Below are 6,000 nucleotides of genomic sequence, written 5' to 3'. Positions count from 1 at the left end.
CACACCTGCACGTGCACGCCCACTGTACGTGAGTGGTCACATGATTTGTGTTTTCAGGTGCAGTAAAAACTGGCATGGAACAAAAATACTCATATGGACAGAGATTGTTTTAATTTGAAATCGCCATTTTCAAACTAAATTGTAGTAGAATGGATGTAGCCTGTGGCATTTCAAAGTTTTTAAAAGTGTTTTCTATTTGATAAATTTGACGTTTTTGTTTGTGGCAGAGCCGAGAAGGAGACAAGGCAGGTGTTTGATAAAGAAAAAGCAGGCTTACGGTGCAGTTGGCAGGTGACAGGCAGGACAACTGAAAAATCCAAACTCAAATAATTCCAAAAAGGGAAAGACTAAACAAAAAGAAACAAAATGGAGCTGAGAAGAAACACCTGGAAACAAAGCAGCAAAACCGAAGCACGAGGAGCCCAGAGATGTTCACATACAAACTGACAGAGGAGAACGAGCACAGAGACTGAAGGAGATCACTGAACTCAGGTGAGACGCATGAGGAAGGTGCAGAGCATCACAGGAGCAGGACAATCAGACAGACACAGGAAGTAAAGAAAGAGGGACTCACAAGGAAAGAAGTTTCAAAGTAAAGCAGGAACTAACAAATCCAAAATGCAAAGAGAGATATTGCATAAATCCAAAGATCCAAGAACCAAATGCAAGGAAAACAACAAGGCCAAAGTCTGCAAATAGAAAACAAGTGTAAACAATCCAAGGATACAAAAAGTCTTTGAAGTCGTTACAAATTCACAAAGACAAATTTAAAGTTCATACATAACAAGAAAATATGTGACTGGGATCAAAAAGTAAATTATGATGTATTGTAACTTAGAATAAATGTCTTCTATTTTACGCAGATCAGATACACCGGCACATGACGCACGAGTGTCTACACAAGTTTTATATATGCGTCTTATGTATGGTGTGTGTGTACGTGTGTGTGTGTGTGTGAAATTTAGACGTCCACAGCTGCTTGCTATTAGTCCAGCTGCGTCCGCCTGAATCTCCTAAAGAATTTGGTCATGTTTCAAGAATGAAGGGAAGAGTTTTCTCTCTCTCTCTCTCTCTCTCTCTCACACATCTTCACTCATTTACACGACTTGCTACACAAATGTGCATCTTGTGGTTGGTTCAGTAAATGGTGAATGGACTTTATTTATACTTTACAGCCACATTCACACAAAACTATTCTATACGCAGCACTTTTTCTCTCACACATCATTCACACATGGCCGTCAGAGGCAGTTTTGGGGTTTGGTGTCTTGCCCAAGGATATTTCAGAATGAAGACTGGAGGAACCGGGAATCAAACCAGCGACCTTCTGGTTAGTGAACGACCTGATAAAGGAAATGTGACTCATCGTGTCCGTCACTGTGAAGAATATAACCTTGATTGATTTGATTGGCGCTGGGGATCTTTCCTGTTCAGCCTGTTCGCCGCCTCTCGCCCAACGTCACCTGGGATTCGACCCTCCAGAGATAAGCAGCATAGATACTGGATGGACAGAGGATTGATTTGGTTTGTTGCACTGATTTGAATAAACAAAACAAAAAAATTCACAGCTGTTGGTACTTTTATGACATTTGGACCGAGCCATTCTCGCTGTTTCCCCTTGTTTCCAGTCTCCTGTCTGTTAAGCTAAATTTAGTTGGCGACTGGGTGGAGCTGCATATCGAGTGTACGGCCGTTCGACTGGAATTAATCGTCTAAATCTCAGCAAAAAAGCGAATAAGTGTATTTTCTAAAACATCAAATGAATCCATTAAAGCTCGCCGTCTCCTGTAATTTAAAAAACATCACTTTGTATAAATCTATTTCTGTAAAGGCCGTCTATATAAAAAGCTGACCTGTTTTGATTAGAGCACTGGGATAAGACCGGCTACTAAATCCTGCTTCCTTCCTCTGTCTGTTGCTGTTTTTAAAAGTCCCTGTCTTCCAGCGTCCGATGACGACATCCGCTGGAGATACCGAGTGGCGGTGATATGATGGAAAACTGCTCAGGGAGCGGCGGTGCACGTGTGGCAGGTAGCGCGTCACGTGCAAACTTTAGGCAAGCTCAGCACTGTTACGGCCCCCTCGGGTCCTTCAACTGAGAATTTGTGCCGGACTGTGGAAAAACTGGAAACGTTCCTGTGAACTGACACACGGCCAGAAACTAAAAATACCCCGAGCTCATGAGGAAATGAGATAAATGTAGAAGAATAAATAGATAAAACAGACACTTCAGTAAATCCTTTTCTATTTTATCCACATGTTGCAGTAAACTCTACAGATGAGGGCTAAAAGGGATCGTGGGATGGAGGGGTCCACGGAGCGAGCGAGGACGATGGGAGAGGCGTGATGTTGCGTTTGTAAACCTGCCAACAGTTGAAAGGATCGGCTGATCTGAGAATTAAGGATTAATCGAGGTTTAGGCCCCTTGACTGCTGCGCAAGTAGAGAGAATAATAATATAAGGGACGAGAGGGGAAGTCCCTGAATCCGGCACGACGACGTGTTACGGCTCCTCTGAGATCCTGATGCTAAAAACAGACGTCAAATATAAAGATAAAGATAAAGATCGACCTGGTGTCGTCTGATAGAGGTAAAAAATACTAGAGTTTTTCATAATCGTTTTGATATAGAAAGATATCATGTTTTTATTTGAGTGGAAATGTGAAAAAACGGAAAATCTAGTCTGAGCATCGTATTGTATATTTCTGCTCGAGCTGACAAATTCATCCACATTGTGAGTGAATGTTAATACAACAATCAACAAATGACAAAGAGAGGGTCACATATTCTTATATACAGTGTTTATAGTAGTTATATAAAAATCTTTTTCCAAAATCAGACAGGACAGTTCAGGGTAAAATGTTTGCTCTTATAGAAACAGAAGGAAGCTCGGAGAATGAATATACCTCCGCCAAGGCTAACGCCTGAATCTGGCGATTTTTCCATATCTGCTCCAAATTGAATGGGATCTTTCTTGGGTCATTATCCACCCGTCCACAGAATTTCATAGGAATCAGTTCTGTCATTTCAGAGTATTTCTCAGAGAATCATTTGTGGGTCTCAGGCAGGTTTATTGGACTGATATTTATGAGTGTGTGAGATGTGGCGCAGATCCAAATGAAAATCAGAATCGATCTAAATGTGGTTTCATAAAGCGACTGTTGGGCCTTGGCAGGTGTGTGTTCTCTACTGAGAGACATTCTCAGTGTTTTACAGGCAGTCGTATGTTTGAAAAACTCTTGTCTGCCTCTGCTTCCTGTCTTTATGCTAAGCTAAGCTAATTGACGGGTTGTGTGTTCTATCAACTCTCTTATCTATCTCGTGGGAAGGAAGCAGATAAGTGTATTCCCGAAAATGTCAAAGTACTAATTTAAGAATTGCATCAGTCAAGATGCACACAATTGGGAGAGCTGCCAGACTTGCAAAGCAATAAATAAAAAAACTAAAGACTGGAAACCTCTTTCCCTGTCGTCCAGTAAGACTTGCACATGGACATTTCTGCAAATAAAGATACAACACATCCTATCCTCGTGACAAATGTTCTACTTGACAGGAATGTCAGATAAGACACTGTCAGACAGGAGGAAACATCTTCAGCCACATTAGGAGCAGGAGGAGACGAGACATCTCAACAGGAAATGCGAGCTGGCGTGTTTCGGCCTCACGTGACGGCTGAATTAGAAAAAAAAACAATGGCAGAAACTGTGATACGGTTTGCACAGATGACAGAGAGGAAGGAAACTCCAACAAAAGGATTTGGTGAAAAAGAATCCAGAGCGAGAGCGGAACCCCCCTATTGTGTGGTGTACAAGATTGGCGTAGAAAAACACAATCGTGGGTCGTGAAGACAAAGACGCGGTCGCCGGGGAGCGAGAGGGAGAGGAAACAGGCCGAGAGAGGCGATAGAGAAGTCGATGACTAAAAGAAACTGTGTCAAAACAGATGGCAGCTGGTAAAGAAGATTAGGTGCTGTTACTACTGTCTCCAATACCACTTCAGACTGATCACCCCTCCAAACACAGACAAACACACACACACACACACACACGCTGCACTCACAGGCCTCCAACTGTTTCCTTTCATTCCGTCCCAACAACCCGGCCGACCTTCGACCCGGTGTCACACTGACTCCTCTCCTCTTCTCAGAAAACCAGACAGACGACGAGTCGTGACGGCTCTTATCTCCATCTCACTCACGACTCCACTCCATTAAGGATTGTGTCAATCCCTCAAACCAGACATGTAATTCTTCAGTTTGTGTGGGAGATTAGACGCGTTGCATAAAAAACAAGAGGATACGAGAGGAGTTTTCACCCTTGTGTGTTTGTTTGTTTGTGAGCAAGATTACACAAAAACAGCTGAACGGATTACTTGGTGGAAGGATGTTGGATGTGTCAGGGAAGATCTCAATACATTTTGGTTATTTTTCACTGTCTTTATCTTCACGAGATTTTTCTACGTTTTCATCATTTTCCCAAGGAATAGGATTTAAATAATCATTATTATCATAATAATAATTTATTTTTCATAAAACATAGTAAAAGAAAGGTGAAATGTAATGGGTTCCTTCCACCCCCCCATTCCTCCGCCAGGTTTGGTGGAAATTGGTTTTGACAGCTTTTCCTTAATTCTGCTAAAAAAACAATAACAAACAGACGCAGGTGAAAACATAACCTCCTCGGCTGAGGTAATAAACACAAGCGTTCTGTTGATGGGACAAATCAAACCAAGGTTTAAGTCATATTGTCTAAATCGGTTTATTTTGGGGGAAAAGCTGATTTATACTTAAAATGTGGTTGATAATTCTCAATTTAAGAGGAAAATGGTGAGCACACGACTACATGACAGATAGAAGGAGGAATGTCAGTGTTGCAAGTTCATGAGAATAAACTTTACGGTTGTTACAGGGGTGATGATTAACGCTGTGAAATTAGAGCCACATTTAAAAGAACTTCCTCACCGTGGATGGTTCTCACAGTCCAGGTTACTCAAAGGAAAACATTCTGGGAAACACGCTGATTTACTTCAGATGAGATGTCTGCAAACTATTTATGACGCTTCAGAGCCAAACGGTAATTAAGTTCAGCTAGAACGAGGGGAAAGGTTAAAAAACTGCCATCGTCCCCTCTGCAGTTCACTTATTAACATGCTCGCTATATCATGCTTCAAATTTCTTGCCCGGGCCAAAGTCCTGTCATCACCTCGAGTCCTGGTCTGGCACAAACCCCCACTGTACAACCACAAAGTGTCACACTTTATACTGGAGGTTTGGAACAGAACTCACAAATGAAAAGTGTTGATGAACATGTAGAATTGTTTTTAAACTTTGGACTGAGCCTAGATTAGTTTCGTCCATAGACTGTATTTAAAAAAGATTTCGTCCAAGCGGGGGGCAAAAAAATAACCCAGCCTAACGCCAACCCGATAGGATTTCTGCTTTTTGTGTCCAAACCAGACATGAGCCAGATGTAGTTATTGTTTGTTTTCACCGATTACAGACAGGTGCAGTGTAATAAACAACAGTCCAGCCAACGTGACTGACCGGAACGCGTACCCTGCCTATCAGGACCCATCTGGGCTGGTTTCAAACTAAAGTTTTGAAAGGTTTGGGTAGCCGCACTCCATGTGCTTAGCTAAGCTAACCACACCATGTGACTGCAGCTTCATATTTAAGCGTAAAGACACAAGACATAGGTCCCAAAATGTTGAGCTATTCCTTTAAGCAACTTCAAGCTCATGTCTATTCCCTCTCAACAGAGCTGGAATGCACCAGTCCACGTTTATGGACGCCGTGCACAGACACACAGAGCGAAGAAGCCCAGCCAACATGACGACCCAAACCTGGATATCATTAAAAAAAATTCTGTTTAAACCCAGTCGGGAAACACAAAAAATCCTAACCCTATGCATGGGTTTGGGTCCCAACGGGTCCCGACAGGCCGGGCCAGGTTTTTGAAATGACGTTTTTGAAATGACGTTCTGGTTTGAGTTTAATAGTTCA

This window comes from Hippoglossus stenolepis, chromosome 18 (assembly GCF_022539355.2).
Source record: "Hippoglossus stenolepis isolate QCI-W04-F060 chromosome 18, HSTE1.2, whole genome shotgun sequence".
Lineage (NCBI taxonomy): Eukaryota > Metazoa > Chordata > Actinopteri > Pleuronectiformes > Pleuronectidae > Hippoglossus > Hippoglossus stenolepis.
This window is presented reverse-complemented; position numbering follows the sequence as displayed.